General features: G+C 43.2%; 1 protein-coding gene across 1 annotated transcript in view; it reads right to left on the reverse strand.

The window, feature by feature from the left end:
- CEMIP2 (cell migration inducing hyaluronidase 2) overlaps nucleotides 1-19,909 on the reverse strand; it is a 120,789-nt gene extending 100,880 nt beyond the window's left edge. Inside the window, exon 1 of the mRNA XM_088475712.1 lies at nucleotides 19,429-19,909. The gene's annotated coding sequence lies outside the window, so the exon portion shown is untranslated. The remainder of the gene's footprint in view (nucleotides 1-19,428) is intronic.
- Between the last annotated feature and the right edge of the window lie 622 nt (nucleotides 19,910-20,531).

Consider the following 20,531-nt stretch of genomic DNA (forward strand, 5'->3'; position numbering starts at 1 on the left):
CGCAATAGGGAAATTACTGAGAAAATGTCTGGTGTGCCATTTCCCTGGTGACCTGCGCATGCGCAGTAGACTCTGGCACAGACTAGTGTCAGAGTCTATTGCTGTGCTCAGTGTAGAGAGGAGGGAACCCAGACGGAGACTGCACACGGGCCCCCTCCTCTCTTAATACATCCCTGCTGTAGCCCCAAAAAATATTGTTTCAGATTCAAAAGTAAGTTCTTATTGCAGTAAGTGAAGAGAGGCAGGGCCGTAGATAGGGTAGTGCGGCCGGTGCCATCGCACAGGGCACCACAGGTCAGGGGGCGCTGTTTGGGCCTGTCAAATTTCTGTTTATTATCATTCTTGCTTGTAGCTTCCTCTTATTTCATCCCCAGCATCTTCTTTCCTCTCCTATCTCTTCTCTGGCCCTTCCCCATGAAGCCATGACCCTTTTTGGGTGCATTATGTCCCTTTGAAAAATGAGGGGGGCGCCAATGCTCTTTCTGGCACAGGTCACCAAAAAGTCTAGTTACGGCTCTGAAGAGAGGGGAGGAGTGATACAGCTCGGTGGGATTTGTCCTGTCAGAAAGGGTGACTGAGTAGTGATGGTCATCGATGGCTCTACCATTGATTAATTTTTTCCATGCCCTAATTGTCCCTGTCCCCCGTCCGTCCGTCCCCCTGCGGCCTAACCCTAATCCTCCCCCTAGTGCCTAACCCTAAGACTCCCATTAACCCTAATACTCACCATCGGAATCACAGAAGTCAGTAATCTGGAACCAGGATTCTGACTGCTGTCGTGATTTCGGCGCCGAGATTCTGACTGCCGGCATTTTGTGCGCCAGCCAACTACATCCCTTATTATTTATTGGACTGTCCACAGATCTTTTATCTAGGTACCTACTAAAATTAGGTGTATACACTTGTAAAGATTTTCTGCCCAACCATCCAAACAGTTGATTGGTTGGAATGAAAATCTGGTAATGTATGGGAGTAACTGATGATCAGCAATTTGCTCCTAAATGCCAGAAAACAGATGAAAATGGTCATTCAGACAAGTTTGTTAAATGTTTGATCTAAACAATTTGTTCAAACAACAGTTATTGTCCATTTTCCGGCATTTGGGAGCAAACTGCTGATTGTCATTTGCTTTCATACCTTACCAGATTTTCATTCCAACCAATCAACTAGCTGGATGGTTGGACAGAAAATCTTTACGTGTGTACCCAGCCTTAGCTTATTTCTTGGTCCTGCTTGACCCATAGTGTGATGATTTTTATTATAACAATATTAATATAATAAATATTTTATGTGGTTTTTCAAATCAGCAGCTTTGGTCAAGCTCCCTTATTGTTTTTTATTTCAGTATTGGTTTACGGTATAGGTTTCCAGACCTAGCACTGTAGGGGTTGCAGTAACTAGCTGTATCATTAGCGCATCATATAATACCATACATTACTTTATAGCGTCCATTTCTTTGGGGTTTTTTTTAGAATGCTATGCTTGCCCACTCTCCCGGCACTTTGGGGAGACTCCTAAACTGGGGAAGTCTCCCAGGTTCCAGAAAAGTAGGAAATTCTCCATCAACCCTGTAGCCCCAAGCGTTTAACTGCCAAAAGTGGGCGGGGCAATAGGGGCATGATAACATAGTTCATCATTATTTATCTTTTAACAGAACTGCCATGAGATATCAGGGTAACATTAAACAATGTTTTTGTCCTCACTAGTCTTTTGTGAACACTTAAATTTTGGGGTTTAGCATTCTGTTAAACAGACATTTTCTACAAACCTTTCAGTGCTGCTGTAGACCGAATTATATTAATGTACATTAAAGAAATTACAGAAGGGTCATGGAAAGAGTTAGCATGAGCAAAGTAGAGCCAGAAGACAGGAATGTATACTGTGGTTGAAACATACACGAGAACTGGCCTTCCAAGCAACAACTAATATTTCACCATCATTTTGATTATACTTTTATTTTACTTATAATTATTACACTGGGCTCAATGTGGTCGAGCCAGGTCAGCAGTTTTTACATCTAATCTTTCAATTTAATAACCTGTTGAGTGCCTGAGGGGACAATAAAGTCTCACAGAGAGAAATGTTAGTGTACAGCAGGTGAAGCAGGTTTCCTGCTCTGATTACAAGCAGAAGTGATGGTTTCAACACACCTCACACACAGCAGTTGTCCAACATCAGGATATACTGCTTATGAAAAACTGTCAACTTTACATGGTTAACAAGAGAACATTTGCTTAACTAATGGTGCATACACACGGTCAGATTTTCCTGGTCGATGTGAATGATATCGATATATCATTAAAATCGACCAGTTTCTGGCCCCTTCAAACAATGGGTCGATGCGCGGGCTCAAGCAACTACTCGCCTATTTACAGCAATCAGTGCCGAGTTGATGTACGATGTATCATTTCTAGTGATTCAGAAGAAACATTGTACAGAGCCTTATTTAAATAGATGCCTCAGTTGTACAAGAAAACGCAGAACAGTAAATACAAGACTTCTATTCTATGTCAGATGTATATTTTAGTTTATTTTTTAGCTATTTAAATATGCTGTCCACATTCAGGCTGTTCTAGATTTATTGGCTTATACCTGCCCCAGACTATTGCACTGGCTTTCAAATTATCCTTTAGTGTATTAAAGCATAGCCCAGTGGTCCCCAAACTTTCTTGAATCACAATGCCCTAGAGAATCAGCATTTTTTCCACGGCACCCCTAGACCAATAGTTTCTAATTGAAAAATCCAGATAAGATTATTAAATGAAGTCAATTGTGTTTACCTGTTATTTTTAGGCTCAGTTATATGGTGGTGGACAGGGTTGTGCTCTGGTTGTCCACATATTTTATGATTGGCTGCCACCAACAGTGGTTTTTCCTATTACACTGACCATAAATATTTTGAGTTGGTTCTGGACCACCAAACCGAGGCTTCCTTGTAAGTACCCCGAGGCATCACAGGATGCCACGGCACCCAGTTCGGGAATCACTGGCATAGACTGTACCTTAACTAGACACTATATTTTGGTGGCAGAGATGCTTAGTTCTGTGTATTGGCTACATTTGTATCCACGGAACAGTTCTCTGCTATGAAGATTAATTAGCACTTTCAACCAGAAGTACTTCGTGTTCTATATTTTAATTTCTTTTTTAATTTGTAGTCATTTTAAACAATGATTTTTTTAAAACATATGAGTGGTTTAGGAAAAGAATAAGATAAAACAAAGGGATCAGGTATGATAAGCACAAACATGTCACAAAAGCAACACAGTATTCAGATGTGTCCACATACATCTATTCTCCTTGTGCTACAAGTCGTGTTATACACAACGCGTGAGCGCCGAGTGATTTGGTTGCGCTGAGCGTTTTTTCGTGCAACTTTTTACCTAGAAATGCATCTTATTCATACAGCAATACGAATAGGACGTACAAGCAGCTTCTGCTGATTAAAATGATATGCGGCATGCCTATATTCTGTGTGATACTGCGGGTACATCTTTGAAAAAAAAAAATTCCGGTGAATTGTTTCCACAATTGCACTCCAAATATAATGTGGCATTTAAAGTTTTATTTTTCAGGAACTACCTTATAATACTGTACAAAACACTGTAAAGCTAAACCCATCAGAAGTCAATGGAAAAAGCTTTAGAATATTATACACCAATCAGTCATAACATAAAACCACCTGCCTAATATTGTGTAAGTTCCCTAGTGCCACCAAAACAGTGCTGACCCATTGAGGCATGGACTCCACAAGACCTCTGAAGGGATCTGGCACCAAGACATTAGCAATAGATACTTTAAGTTGTGAGGTGGGGCTTCCATTGCTTGGTCTTGTTTTCTTCCATTGCTTGGTCTTGTTTTATCAGCACATCCCACAGATGCTCAAAGGGATTGAGAAGTGGGGAATTTGGAGGCCATGTCAATACCTTGAACATTTATCGCATACTTGCCAACTCTCCCTCATTGTCAGGGAGACTCCATGAAATAGCAGCAATCTCCCTGTCTCCCTGAAGAGTCTACCAATCTCCCTCATTTCACCTTACCCCCATTATGACACTGTTATATAAAAGAAAAAACAGAGATATATACATTCAAATGGGATCATTAGTATAATTTCCCTGCATTGGTAATAAGGCACAATGATCCCTATGGTTACATGTATTTTCTGAGAAGTATCAGTGTGTTTTCATCAACAAGTAGCTCTTGCTAACTGCTTTGGGGCTCATTTACATGTGGATGTAAAATAATGTTATGATACGCCTCTCAGATGTAGCAGTACACGCCCACTTTACCGCCGCGCTCATAGGTGCTGCTTTCACAATCTCCCTGAAATGCTTTTTCAAAAGTAGGCAAGTATGATTTATCGTGTTCCTCAAACCATATCTGAACAATTTTTGCAGTGTAGCAGGGCGCAGTATCTTGCTGAAAGAGGTAACTGCCATCAAGGAATACTGTTGCAATGAAGGGGTATACTTTGTCTGCAACAATGATTAGGTAGGTGGTACGTGTCAAAGTAACATCCACATAAATGCCAGGACCTAAGGTTTCCCAGAAAAACACTGCCCAGAGCATCACACTGCCTCTGCTGGCTGGCCTTATACTCATAGTGCATCCTGGCTCTACCCCTACCCAAGGCATACGACGCACATGCACCCGACAACATGATGTAAAAGAAAATGCAATTCATCAGACCATGCCATCTTCTTCCATTGCTCCATGGTCTAGTTCTGATGCCCGCATGCCCATTGTAGGCACTTTTGGCTGTGGAAAAGGCACTCTGATTGGTCTGCAGCGAAGCATCCCGATACACAGCAAGCTGTGGTGAACTGTGTGTGCTGACACCTTTCTATATTAGCTATTCCACTAATTTGTGCTACAGTAGCTCTTCTGTGGGATAGGAGCAGGCAGGCTAGCCTTCGCTCCCCACACATATCAAGCCTTGGGTATCCATGAGCCTGTCACCAGTTCACCGGTTGTCCTTTTCTTGGACCACTTTTGGTAGATACTAACCACTGCATACCAGGAACACCCCACAAGACCTGCCGTTTTGGAGATCATCTGACCAGTCATCTAGCCATCATAATTTGGGCCTTGTTAAAGTCACTCAGATCCTTGCTCTTGCCCATTTTGCTGCTTCCAACACATCAGCTCCAAGAACTGACTGTACACCTGCTGCCTAAAATATATATATATATATATAAATAATATACAGGTGCCACTGTAACAAGATAAACAATGTTATTCACTTTTCCTGTCAGTGGTTTCAATGTTATGCCTGATCAGTGTACGTTGTAAGCTAGCGAGCGGAGCCCTCTTACCTCTTTGTACTGTATGCCTGTTATTACCCAGTATTATTTTACTACCATTTTGATCCCAATTGTAAAGCACAAAGGAATATGTTGGCGCTATATAAATAAATATTAATAAATAAAATGCATCACTTATAATAGTGTCCAAAGCCCAGGTTAATTTTCATACATTTTACCAGTACATATATGTGAACAAGACCTACAAAAAGATATCTAGAATTGAACATTGCCTACTGTGCACCCCCATGATTGTCTTTTATATGAGTCTATCAAGCCCTTGAGGAAGAGTGAATCTGATCTGCAAATAAGGAAGAAAACCTAAGGATCCACTGATTCACTCATTTCAGGTGACGGACTTGTACAATTACAAACTTTTTCAGAATTGAATGAATATATAAAAATCTATGCCAACAAACATCAACTATATCACTACATTTTAAAGCGGCAATTATTGTTATGAAAAACTAACCTGATTTTGACTAGCGGACAACTCTACTAAATCTGGCCCAATGCACGACGCAAATTGCGGTCTATATCCTGTATATCTGCCTACATTTAAAAAGGTGTGTAATCCCGAAACGTTGATTATATGAATCTTTTTTGCAAGCCCTGGAGTGACCTGTGTGGTTTTGGACTAATTACATAGTACCACCTGACAGCCATTTGTAGGATGGTAACAGGAGGACCCAGGCTGATGATTTTCATTGCATAGGACTGCCGGACTATTGGACGTATGTGTATTTGATTATATATATACAGTGGCGAGCTGGGCCGGGGGGCAGGATGCCATGTGCCCCTCAGGCCGCATCGCCATGCGGGCCGCTGGCCACGGGCAGTCTGTCTCTGTGACACAGGCTGCACCGCATGTGTATCGCTGACCGGACGGAGTTCGGTCAGCACTACACTGACTAACACACAGCCGCCGGCTCCGGCAGCTGTGTGTTTGTTTTGATCAGCAGCCAATGAGAGTCTGTCAAACTCTCATTAGCTGCTGCTGCGCCCACTGCAGGAGCTCCATCTTCCGGCTCCCGCAGTGGGTAATGGGAGAGGCGTCATGACATAATGACGTCTCTCCCATAATGCAGAGTGGCCCGGCCGGGCAGACGGAGGAGTGGATGTCGGTGGCAGGAGCGGGGATTCAGGTAAGTGTTCTTTTTTTTAATTATTATTATTATGAGTGTCTACTGCGGGGGCCTGGCCCTACAAGGGGGAGACCACTACTGGGGGCACTACAAGGGGGGGAGGGGGACTACTACTACTTGGGGCACTACAAGGGGGGGACTACTACTACTGGGGGCACTACAAGGGGGGGGACTACTACTACTGGGGACTACTGCTACTGGGGGCACTACAAGGGGGGGGGGACTACTACTACTGGGGGCACTACAAGAGGGGGACTACTACTACTACTGGGGACTACTACTATTACTGGGGGCACTACAAGAGGGGGACTACTACTACTACTGGGGACTACTACTATTACTGGGGGCACTACAAGGGGGGCTACTACTACTATTACTACCACTGGGGGCACTACAAGGGGGGGCTACTACTACTGGGGGCACTACAAGGGGGGACTACTACTAGGGGCACTGCATAGAGGGGAGGGGACTACTACTAGGGGCACTGCATAGGGGGAGGGGACTACTACTAGGGGCACTACATAGGGGGGAGGGGACTACCACTGCGGGCACTGCATCGCTGAACCACTGCTGGGGGCTCTATAAAAAGGGCAAAACTTGGGGTACTGCATAGGGGGGGAGACTACAACTGGGGCCACTATTTAAAGGGCATTGCATAAGGGTTACTACTATTGGGGGCACTGTATGGGGGGTGGACTGCTACTGGGGGCACTATATAAGGGGCACTGCATAGGGTGTACCAGTATTGGGGGCACTATATAAGGGGCTTACTACTGGGGGCACAAGGGGCACTGCACAGGGGGGACCACTACTTGGGGCACTATATAAGGGGCTTATTACTGGGGGCACAAGGGGCACTGCACAGGGGGGACCACTACTGGGGCACTGTATAAGGGGCTTATTACTGGGGGCACAAGGGGCACTGCACGGGGGGACCACTACTGGGGGCACTGTATAAGGGGCACTGCATAGGGGATATCACTACTGGAGGCACTACTGGACGCCTGCATAAGGGGGTCCTCTCCTGGGGCAGAGGGGGGCACTGCATATGGACACTACGGCAGGGGGCTGCCCCTAATCTTTATTTTTACTTTACATTAATCCCATATGGACCCGCCTCCTCCCTGGAACACTTGAGGGGGCGCCTAAGCATGCACGTGCTCCGGGCACCCTGGTTACACGCTACTCCTCTTCCAGGGCCGCCTGCATGCATTTGCTCCCTAAGCTAAAAGTTGCCTGGCAGCCAGCCCCTGTATGTATGTATGTATGCATGCATGCATGTACAATTGAGGACCTACATATTCAAAATGGAAACAGATGTGGATATGTAATTTGACTCAGCAACAAGTGTGGTTATAGAGATATAGATATCATAAACTGGAAGGCATACAGTATACAAAAAATTTGGGTTACACAACTGTTAAAATGTACCTTGAGAAAGAAGAAGGAACAAAATAGCAGAAAAGAAAAATTGTACAATAAATTGTGCAAATATGAGCCAATAATTTCACGTGAGCAGCAGTGTATTTGTCTACTAGTTGTAAGATAGATTTGCAGCGGTATATCAGATGTGACTTATTTCTCAATTCACTGCCAAAATACACTTGCTACTAAAAAAGGAGTTTTACAGCTATCACTTTACACTGTACATCCTTCATTTCCACAGGAAATTGCTCAGAGCAGTTATGCGGGCTTTACAAGCAAAATATGCACCCTGGTCTGCAAATACAGCATGAGGCATTAAACTTTATAATATGTGGCTCTCACAATGTAAAGTTTTAAAACAGCAAAAACTACATTAAAGCATACTGGCTTTTTGTACTTAAAGAAATGTGGTGTCCAATAAGTACATGTGGTTACTTCAATGATCTGCTCAATCACTTCACAAGGTTGATACACAAATAAATAATAAAACCCTTAAGCTGGGTACAGAATGGCCGATATATCGGCCGTTTGATCGAACAGGCTATATATCGCAGGACGTTGGCGGGTGTGTACCCCTGATATGTGTGTGAACGATGTCATTCACAGGCATACTGCATCTGTGCAACACAGAAGATGGCCGATATAACTGCAGATATATCGGTGCATCTGCTGGTGTGTACAGGTGACCTGCCAAATGCCCGTACATATGCTACAGGGACCTGCCATTGAGTGACAGCTCAACTGGGCGGTCAAATGTAAATGCCCGTCCATTTTTTACATCAGGCACAACACATCGGGTGAACGATTGGTAAGTGGATATGCACCTACCAATTGTCAGATAGGTCGGCAAAGTGACCGACTCCTCGACCTAGTGTGTACTCAGCATTAAAGAAAATTACAGTGCTACTCTGGTGTGCAGTGCTCCAGAAAATTGGATCCCCATAAGAATAGGGAGGGCAATTTTAATAAATTCACAATGACAACAAACCTAACATTAGGTCTACTAACTGTGGAGCCAAGAAAGCGGTAAAGAGGTGAATGCACCCCATTAATAAAAATATGTATCCAATAAAATCTATCTGCACCTACTATTGAGGAATTCTAGTTCCTATTTGAAAAGCATATGGTGGAAATATAGGATACTAAGGGGTAAATTTAGTACGATGGGAGTTCTATTAAGAAGTAATGTTGCCCATAGCAACCAATCAGATTCCAGGTATTATCTTCTAGAATAGTGAGAGAAGATAAGCAGTGCTGACCTCAGAGAGCATACATACATACAACACTTAATTATACATAAATTTAATAAAAAATGACAATAATATAAACCATTAAGCTCTAAATAAAGCACACTGTGAAATCACAGCTAATAAGAAATGACAGCACCAGTGACAATATTAATACATAGCACCATTCTTATGATACCCATTGAAACTCTTCCTATGGGTACGGATATATCAGTCTTTAGGCACACAGTCCAGCAAGAATGAATGATCAACCATTTATTGTGGTGAGTAAGGTCTTATAAATACTGATATTACCCTCAACAGGATAGGGCAGTAATGGTGTCAGAAAAAAGGGCTAGTATCTGTGCCCAGATGAAACACACCAATGGTGCCAATATGCCAAGTTTGGTTGGAACTCAACCAATATCTAAGTCACTTTCCTATATGAATAGGTCATGCAGTATCCCCAGGCTAGTTGGCCGTCCACACTGGTGAAAATGAGTCTCTGGCTGTGCACGGCTCTATAACTATAAGTTCAATATGAGTCCTCACATGGCACACCGCTACGATGGCAGTGGGGGCGACTGCGGCCGGCCATGTCTCTAGGCGGCTCGGAGCACTCTCCCAAGCTTCCTCCTCGTCTCCGTCTCTGTGCCCTCCTAACATGGTGCTTTGCACTGTATCTGGATTCACAGATCCTCTGCGTGTGGCGCCACACTTCCATGTGAAGGCTAACAATGAGACAGCTGATGTCCGAACATGTGACTGGCCACGTGTATGTGCGCCACCCAGATGGAGAGTCCCAGAAATCCCGGGGATCTAAACGCCAGGGCTGGAGAGTGCGAGCCAGTCTTCCTTCCAACACGTCACTGGTGCGTGCAACCAAGGGGTGTGACTTGATGCGTTTCTCAGCCGTATAAGACAGGCTGTTTCCTCAGATTATCTTCTAGAAGGTGCTAGATAAATGAGAAGTAGAATCTGATAGGTTGCTATGGGCAACATCACTTCTTAATAGAACTCCCATCTTAGTAAATTTACCCCTAAGACTGTAAGACCACTCATTTCAATTAAACTTTTAAATGACATGGTCCTGAGGACCAGGGTGGTAGCTACCCATTTAGGACTAGTAGATGATGAGCCAGACTTCCTTACATGTCCTAGGTTTCCAGAAGCACTCTATTTACTCTAGTGATTAAATTAGTTCCAGATCCCTGCTCCCGTAACCAGAGGATGAATATAAGCCCATCCATATGACAGGTCACGGGTAAGAAAATACAAATAATTCTCTATAAACAAGCATACAGTGCATCCGGAAGTATTCACAGCGCTTTACTTTTTCAACATTTTGTTATGTTACAGCCTTATTCCAAAATGGAGTAAATAAATTTTTGTCCTCAAAATTCTATACACAATACCCCATAATGACAACGTGTAAAAAGTTTGAGATTTTTGCAAATTTAATAAAAGAGTAAACAAACTATGAAATCACATGTACATAAGTATTCACAGCCTTTGCTGAATACTTTGTTGCTGCACCTTTGGCAGCAATTACAGCCTCAAGTCTTTTTGAATATGATGCCACAAGCTTGGCATACCTATCTTTGGGCAGTTTCTCCCATTCATCTTTGCAGCACCTCTCAAGCTCCATCAGGTTGGATGGGAAGCATCGGTGAATAGCCATTTTCAGATTTCTCCAGCGATGTTCAATCGGATTCAAGTCTGGGCTCTGGCTGGTCCACTCAAGGACATTCACAGAGTTGTCCTGAAGCCAATCCTTTGATATCTTGGCTGTGTGCTTAGGGTCGCTGACCTGCTGAAAGATGAACCGTCGCCCCAGTCTGAGGTCAAGAGCGCTCTGGAGCAGGTTTTCATCCAGGATATCTCTGTGCATTGCTGCATTCATCTTTCCCTCTATCCCGACTAGTCTCCCAGTTCCTGCCGCTGAAAAACATCCCCACAGCATGATGCTGCCACCACCATGCTTCACTGTACGGATGGTATTGGCCTGGTGATGAGCAGTGCCTGGTTTCCTCCAAACATAACGCATGGCATTAATGCCAAAGAGTTCAATCTTAGTCTCATGAGACCAGAGAATTTTGTTTCTCATGGTCTGAGAGCCCTTCAGGTGCATTTTGGCAGGCTGCCATGTGCTTTTTACTAAGGAGTGGCTTCCGTCTGGCCACTCTACCATACAGGCCTGATGGGTGGATTGCTGCAGAGATGGTTGTCCTTCTGAAAGGTTCTCCTCTCTCCACAAAGGAATGCTGTAGCTCTGACAGAATGACCATCGGGTTCTTGGTCACTTCCCTGACTAGGACCCTTCTCCCCCGATCGCTCTGTTTAGATGGACAGAAAACTCTAGGAAGAGTCCTGGTGGTTCCGAACTGCTTCCATTTACGATGATGGAGGCCACTGTGCTCATTGGAACCTTCAAAGCAGCAGATATGTTTCTGTACCCTTCCCCAGATTTGTGCCTCGAGACAATCCTGTCTCGGAGGACTACAGAAAATTCCTTGGACTTCATGCTTGGTGGGACCTTATATAGACAGGTGTATGCCTTTCAAAATCATGTCCAATCAACTTACCACAAGCGGACTCCAATTAAGCTGTTGGAACATCTCGAGGATGGTCAGTGGAAATGGGATGAACCTGAACTTAATTTTGAGCTTCATGGCAAAGGCTGTGAATACTTATGTACATGTGATTTCTTAGTTTGTTTGTTTATTCAGTTTTCAAAAATCTCAAAAAACTTTTTAGACGTTGTCATTATGGGGTATTGGCCCTCATTCAGAGGCGCTCGCAAAATGCGAGCACTGGTTCTGAATGAGGGCGGCCGCTTGTATTTTGAAGTGCAGCCTCCTGGTCGTTAGCTAAGCTGTGGGTTACCACCCACAGCTTTAGCGACCGACCAGGTTGATGGTCGCGATGGACCATCGGGGCTTGCGATGAGACCCTAAGGTTGGGTCTCGGCAACTGCAAGCCCCAGGGAGCTTCCTGCTCTGATCGAGCAGGAAGCTCCCCACTGACATCCCACAAAACGGCAGGCATTCCTTAAGGAACGCCTCCGTTTGTGAAACCACCCTCCCGCCACGCCTACAAAACAGGGCAAGCTGTCGATCAACATCGACAGCCGCCCCTTTTGTAGTGAGCTCCGGAGCGTGAGAATTTCTCTCTCGCTCCGGGGCTTGCACACGCGCAGTGTGGCCGCTGCTCGTGCGCAGGGCCTAAACATAGACCCACTTGCGAGCGGGTCTGAATGAGGTCCATTGTGTGTAGAATTTTGAGCACAAAAATGAGTTTATTCCATTTTGGAATAAGGCTGTAACATAACAAATTGTGGAAAAAGTGAAGCGCTGTGAATACTTTCCTAATGCACTTTATATGATGTGATCAATATAAATTGCAAAGATGTAAATGTCCGCATTTACACTCTTACCTTCACTAATACAACTGCAAAGTACTGGGAGAGTAGAAGGAGGAAACTGTTGTTGTTCACAATAGGGAGTAATCTCGTTTGGACACTATGGTTTATATTTACTAAAGTGCAGGTTTTTAGAAGTGGAGGTGTTGCCCATAGCAGCCAATCAGATTCTAGCTACTATCTTTTAGAAAGTGCTAGATAAATGCAAAGTAGAATCTTATTAATGGCTATGGGCAACATCTCCACTTCTAAAAACCCACACTTTAGTAAATATACCCACATGGGTCTGATTCAGAGTCACACACAATGCCAATGTTCACAGAGTTCAGTGATTTTTAGCTATTGCACATGCGCTAAAAACCCTAAAACTTGTATGGTGCATGTGTTACACTGTGTATACGCATAAAAGTGCAGCTGCAATTTAGCTGTATTGGACCAAATGTAATAGTGCGAGAGTTTAGAAAATGTGAGAGTTTAGCAGTAAACTGTCACATCTGGATGAGATTAAATCGTCAGAGTTTGAGTCTAAAAACATGCGAGTTTGCCTGTTCTCGGTCTCTATCACATTGGCCGAGTTTAAAAAGTGTCAGAGTTTACTGCTAAACTCTCACATTTACTAAACACTCACCCTATTACATTTGGCCCAGTGTATCAGAATTGTCTTGGAAAAGTGGTGGGTGTTTCTTGGTGGTTACTATTGAGACGCGCAAAAATGGTCTGTCTTATGGCTGTGTTGCTAAAGTGTTTGCGTACACAGATATCATTCAAATAAGAGGCTATAAAATCTGCACCTGGTATCAGGGCCATAACTAGGGGTGTGCAACTGGTGCCGCTGTTCAGAGAGTAGGGCTCTGTCGGTGGCACTGTATGGCTAGCAGGGTGCTGTTCAGCCAGAATCGCTGTGGCAGTGCTGCCCGTAGCTTCCTTTGGACACTATACACAGGTACCCTGCAGTGCGTACAGCTGCCTGGAGCATCTTGAAGACACTCTGGGCACTGATGCACTTCTGAGAGCTGGCAGCACAGCCCACTATGCGTGATGTTACGACGTCATGGCGGCACAGGACGTCGTTAAGCCCTGTTACGGCCCTGTCTGCCATAGAGCTGGTGCGACCGATGGTGGAGTCTAAACACGCACCAGGCTGTGGTACAGTGTCTACAGATGATGCAAGTGGGCGTCTCAGTCCATGCACATTCATAAGCATGGCTGTACACCAGGGAAAGGCTTTGTAGCTCCATTTGCATAAAGTCACAGGTGGGCAACTGCCGAAAGACACAGCCACGTCTGAATCCACCTCTGAATCAGGCCACAAGTGCACATCATTTCTAAACACTGTCCGTGGTCCATAGAACCCCCAGTGAACATTTATAAAACCAGCATGAGAATTAAATAATCTGCGGATATGGCACCATATCAATGATGGCTGTGCAGGGGCTATAAATCATCTGCGCTACCTGGGACAGGGCCTGATATTGTAATCAGGGTGGCGCTTGGCAATAAGAAAAAAAAAAAAAACAGCAGTTTATACACAGGTACAAGTTGAACACTTACATAGGAAGGGGTGAGGTGATCTGAATATTCAGATTAGGGTGGAGAGGTCCAAAAAAATATAATTCTAACAGCATTTCCATCTCATAACTCCAGAAACACAGTAATCCTTCAACTCAATAGAAATGCATCACTGCTATAGTAAGATATTACCCTCCCTCACCTGTGTACTAACACATTCCATTCCCTCATCTCTGTAGTAAACACATTATCCTTGCTCATCTCTGCAGCAACAGATTTCCCTCCCTCGCCCGTGTTGTAACACATTCCACATTCCCCTCCCGCACCTGTGTAGAAATACAATTTCTCCCTCATACATGTGATAACACATTACCCTCACTCACACCTGTAGTAGGACATTCCCACCCCTCGCCCTGTAGTAATACCTTACTCCCACTAACCCCTATAGTAACACATACCCCTCCCTCAGCCAGCAGTAACATTTGACATTCTCCTCCCTTACCTCTATAGTAACACATTCTCCTCTCACTGCTGTTGCAACACATCTTCCCCTCTCACCTCTATAGTAACACATTCCCTTCCCTCACTATTCAAATAGAGAGGCCACGCCAACTGCCAGTGATGTTTGGCAGCACTTGGGATGACAGTTGGTGTGTTAATATGAACTGTGCTACAGCCACGATCAGTCGAAATTGCACAGGGGGAGGTAACATTTTAGCCCTTTTCACCCACTTAGGAGTTGAATTTCAAAAAAGCACCTATGTCATGGAAGAAATATTTCATGTTTCTAGGTTCAGTGGTTTGGGCTGGGATGAGTCAGTCAGCGAATCAGTCAGAACATTTGATTTTATATTTATAATATATAGATAAGAACCCTTGGCACTATTTTCACATATGCCAACCCCTTATCTTTATTTCACTTCTGTTTAAAATATGTTCTCATACCATGTGATGCGTTTATCTTATTAAATAGTGTAGACTTGTAAAGTGATATAATGCATTTGTGGAAAGCAAAATTCCAACCAATTTTTTTTTAAACTATAGGGAATTCTGCAGACACTGCTGAGCAAGGTACGTTTTGATGCTTTTATGCACGATGCCTTTTACTTACAGCAAGCGCCTCAGTAAGTCACAAATTACTACTTTATTCCCTAAACTAAAACATTGAATTATTACAGGAAATTGTTTCTTTCTCTGAGAACATGTTATTTTCCAAAGCACAAATATATTTTCCATTATCTTAAAAAGTGCATTATACATAAATAATTTTAAGTCCCATGTACCTGGTGGGTTTCAACTCAAAGAAATGTTCCACAAGGGCATAACAGCCAACTAGTGTACATTACATCATGACAATGAGCTCGATTCAATTCAACGCAAATTGAATAGAGTCGGGAATGAGCTCTCGGAGCTATTCAATTCAGCACGCTAAGCTAAGCCCGAATAAGAATTTCTTCTAGCATCAATTTCGGGATGCGAGCAGAAATCCGACAAAAGTACAGGCGCTATGCTGTTTTCTGCCCTTAGCGCAGCGGAAACAGCATCTCCCCAGGAAGTTTAGTCTGAGAATGCATGTTCTGGCGACTAAACACCCTGTTTAAGGTGCGAGGGGCAGGAGAATGGGCATTCCCCAACCTAACAGCGCACAGAATTGAATAGCTCCGGGAGCTCCTTCCCGGCGCTATTAAATTTGCGTTGAATTGAATCCAGCCCATTGATAATTCTTTTTGACAGATTTATTTATGAAGCTGCAGGTACAGTACATACAATGGGACTGAGTCACATGAAATACCGCTGCTCAAATAAATTAATGATTTTTTGCAACTTTGCATGCACCTAAAGCCCTAAAAAGTCACACGGCGCATTTATCCACTGTGCCTGCATACAGAGTCGCAGTACTGCTTGTGCCGCACGGAGTCTGGAATGTATTTAGTGTTCCTGTGCGGTCACTATACAGGCACATGAAGATATCTCACCTTCGGGTGTGTTATGGAAGTGTCGCGAACGAGTCGCAGGAGTAGTTGTGAACTCAGAGACTTAATCGCATACACTGGAGGCCATACACTGACGGAGATTCTGCACCTAACATGGGGCTGGTGCTTCCGATGGTTGCGACTGCAGCAGCTAGCAGTGAACATACCAATCCTTGTACACTCAGACACATGCTTGTACACCAGGGGGGTTTTATTAACTTTAGCATAAATTCGCAGCTGCAACTACGGCAAAAGACGCTAGCGCAGTCGCAGCACCATGTGACTCAGAAGCAGCACATATGTATCACTAATGGAAATGATATACAAGACTATGTGAAAGACCATGAAATGTGTATTCCTCCTCATGCAATGAGTTTTATACTACATTGACAAGCACTGAAGCTGCATTCATATCCCTGTGAACGTAAGGCAATGCACACTGGTGCTCATGTAGAGTTGTGCATAAAAGCAATTTGCATTTTTTACCCCATAAATTGCCTTTTTTGTAATTGTGCACTCACACCAAAATGCTTACGCATTTGGAATTTTATATGAAGCCTGCTCTAATTAGTGGTTCATTCTATTTACTTATGGTAGTCAACTGGGACACTATTTGCACTCAATAGTCCATGCACTTAGAGAGGTGGAATAGAGGATGGAGGAATTGGGTAAGCAAACGCCAAAGTACAGAAAGGATGTTTTTGCACAAATACGTCCCATGCAAACAACAACAACAACAACAAAAACGTACATGTGCACGTCGGGAGACGGATCACTTGCAGGTGCTCGACCCCAGGTGAAAAATGAGGAGGATGACTCTCGGCGACGATGGCCGAGTGCTTCTAATACTATTAAACTTATTAGTACTGCTGCTGCGGTCTATTTGCATTATTACATTGAAAGTTCCAGTCAGGTCAGCAGTAAGGAAACAGATTCCCATTTGTTCTTAAAAAGTTGATGTCAACAGATTTTGTATTGATGTGAATTTAAATTAATATTTCATGGTTTTGTATCAGTTTAAATTGGCTTTTTCCATGGTTAATGCAAATTTATGATTTATTAACAACATTGTCCAGGCATGGACAGACTATGGGCCATATTCCATTAGAGCGAAAAGTCTGAGGTCCGACTTTTCGCCATCATCGCCGTTTTTCCAGGGGATAAAGTATCGGGCACGTGCAATTAGGAATCGGGGAAAACAGGACCGAGCGGAAAGGTAAGTATCGAAAAGTCCTGTCACTTTTTGGGGAAATCTGCCTGTCACCCCCCAAAAGATAGTCTGACATGGGGGATCACTATGAGTACCCCCGAATTGGCCTGCTAAAACAGCCACGACAAGTGCATTAATGCGTCCTTGAAGAAGTTGTGAAGAATAGCATATAGCTTTATTTTTTTGAAAAAAATAACTAGTCCCATCAATTTTGGGGTACATGAAAATGGGTGCAAGCATATTTTTAAGTCCCTAAAATGATTTTTAAAAATCTTCAAAAATCCACCTGCCGCTACCACCCGCATTCTAGAAAACACCTGCCGCATACTTGGGGACCCCCCCCCCCCCCCCGAGTCAATTTCGCTAGTTTTTAAGTTTGTCCCCTAACTTTTTTTTCGCCCCCAAGACGAAACCACTTTTTTGGGGGGTGTCCTATGCTTAGTTTTTTGACACAGATTTCTTTAAGGGGACATTCCAAAGGCTGCAGAGTACTTTTTTAATTCTACACCCCAAAACCCCAATTCTGCACTTTTTTTCGCCACCTATGCAGTGGTTAAAACTTATCCCCATTTTTTTTTTTTTTTTTTTTTTTTTAAAAGACTTTTCGCACCTAAGTGAAAATGCTGAAAATGACATAATCGGCGATAAATTATCACTGATAACTGACTTTTCGCTCCAAATTGAATATGGCCCTAAATTGTGTAAGAATTGTGTACAGGTAAAAGCCTGGGGCATGCACCACTGTAAAATTTTCTTTTGGATGAAGGGCACATTTTACGCTTGCAATATTGATGCACGTTCTGTCCAACTGTACATGAGACCCTATGAGTAGATTTCCCTACAATGCAGGAGACTATGAAATGCTGTGAAAATTGCAGTGCCGGTTCCTACCTTGCAGGTCTAAGAGAAATGTACTTTAGGGGAGGGGAAACAACATTGACACCCAACAAGAACAAGTCAAGTCTTCAGTATTCTTTTCTTTTAAATGAGTTCTGTTTGTTTAAACCGATCCCCTAAGAAATGCTGGTGGTTGCACCACCTCCACCAGCATACCACCCAGAGAAGCAAAACAAAACCCCAAACCGCTGACCTAATTAATCTGAGTATCAAAACCACTTCCTAAACAACTGAGAGAACTTTTATGATAGAGTATCAAAACCATAAGAGAACACTGTATTTATCAGTCACCAATGTTACAAATGTGTGTCATGTGGGGTTATTGCATAAAAAAAAAAGATGAGTATGAGATTGAACTTCATGGGTGATGAGATGTAAATGTAACTGATGGACATGTCAGTCACTCAATAACATTGTCAGCAAGAGAAAAACTGCCCCTTGTGTTTTAATTTCAAAAGTAATTTTAAACACCTACATAATTTAGCTACAAAATACAAAAAAATAAAAAATACAGTTTGTAATGAGAACTGCAAGTAATACTTTTTCTTTTAGCAATATTTACTTTTAGGATTTGTCCAACTTTTTATTAATCATGGACAAACATCTGCAAATAATTTGGGATAAAGCGTTCTATTACAGAGTGCCATCGCTGTAATACTTGTGGTAAGTTAACCAGAGCCTGTACTGCCAAAAATTGAGAACAGGAGGAGACAGCCATATTATACACTGCGCAAGGGATTCAGCTGGAAGATCAATAGGTAAATGATGGATGTAAGAATAATACTAATATTAAATAAAATAGCATAATACACTGTAAGCACCATAATTGATCACTTAAATTTGTCTGTAAGAGCTTGTGACAAGGTGAATATAACAAATTAAAAGCAATAAATATACAAGGCATGAAACTAGTCATTGGAGCAGGTAATGAGTGAGTGAGTGACAGGACCAGCCACTGCCATGGTTCCCGTGGACATGACAGGCAGCAAATGGTTAAGAACAGAAGAGCACAATGAACCGACTCCCAGCTGCTACCTCTACCACATACATCACAGACAGACCAGCAGCAGCCACTCACTGTGTATACATGCTATATATACTTCCATGCATCTACCCAGTACCTACACACACAATGCACTGTATCAGAGCACTGGCAGAAGCCACAGCGGAAGTAAAAGCAGACAGCGGAGGCAGAGCTGCTGTTACTGATTAGCTTACAATCTCTAGAGAAGCAAAATGTATATCACTGCTCCTTATAATGGGCAGCCCAGTGACTGTACATGGGATGGTAAGCAGCCTATGTTCTCTGTACTTACCGGGTGTGAGGGGGTAGCCGGCTACACGTGCAAGGAGCTGGGCGCTGATGATCTCCTGTCCATGGCACAGGCACACACAGAGGCCACTTCTCTACCCTTCTCTATGCTGCTGCACAGGGCACCGGTTGCTTAATAGGTGTAAGAAGTTTTCCTCCCAGAAATGACGTCCTCTCTCTATTCTCCACCCCAGCCGGGAGCTTGGTTCAGGCACAACAAAGGAAGTGCTGCTGCCAGCCTCTGTTTATTCGTCTTTGTCTTATGCCTTATTAGCTGAGTTTATGCTGTGTGTATTTGGCTTTGATTTCTTCTGTGCATGATCTACTGTCAATCCCGCTGCGATCGCGGCTGTATCTGGTGCACAAAGTATCAGTCCAGGCAGGAGGAAGTGAGGTATAGAGAAAAACCACAGGAGAGGGAGATACTGAGGTCTGCTGGGGGGTTTCTGCTCCAAATCCGAGACTCTACATTAGAGTGTAGAGGACTTTGCAGGCACTTAACATATATATGTCCGAGCACACAGGGAGGAGTCAGTACCGAGCCTCACTAGCGCTGCCTCTAGTGCGCACCCTGCTGGGGTCATGGCAACATTGCATGGGGTTAGAGAAGTAACTTTAATCTGATGTCCCCTCTCTGAAATTGGAACATGGTAAAAAAAATTCTGTGTATAGGTCATATACGTGTATTTGGTTAATTCTCACAAAGGACAATGTAATTGTCACATAATAAACTCCTGCACTCTCTCTGAAACTGTGTTATATAAAGTGCTTTGTTTTATTCACCATATATCTGGCCAAACCCAGGCAAACGGATGTATCTATAAACTGTTTGTATTCTTACTGGACAGAATTCCAATGTACAGTGGATAGTGCTACCCGTCAACTTGGCTTTATTCTGAATAGCTATGTGATTTATGTGTACATCTAATGCATGCGGTTTAATTGTTAAAAACGGAATAAAAATACATTCTGGAATATATGCCATTATTGTAGTCAATAATATTAGTAAATCTATTTTCTTATTTATTTTGAGAGATAACTGGAACATTATACAAAATAACAACATAAATTACCTTAAATAACACAATTTTATATAAATATTGCTTT

Source organism: Taudactylus pleione, unplaced genomic scaffold (genome assembly GCF_031769625.1).
Source record: "Taudactylus pleione unplaced genomic scaffold, aTauple2 ptg000177l, whole genome shotgun sequence".
Lineage (NCBI taxonomy): Eukaryota > Metazoa > Chordata > Amphibia > Anura > Myobatrachidae > Taudactylus > Taudactylus pleione.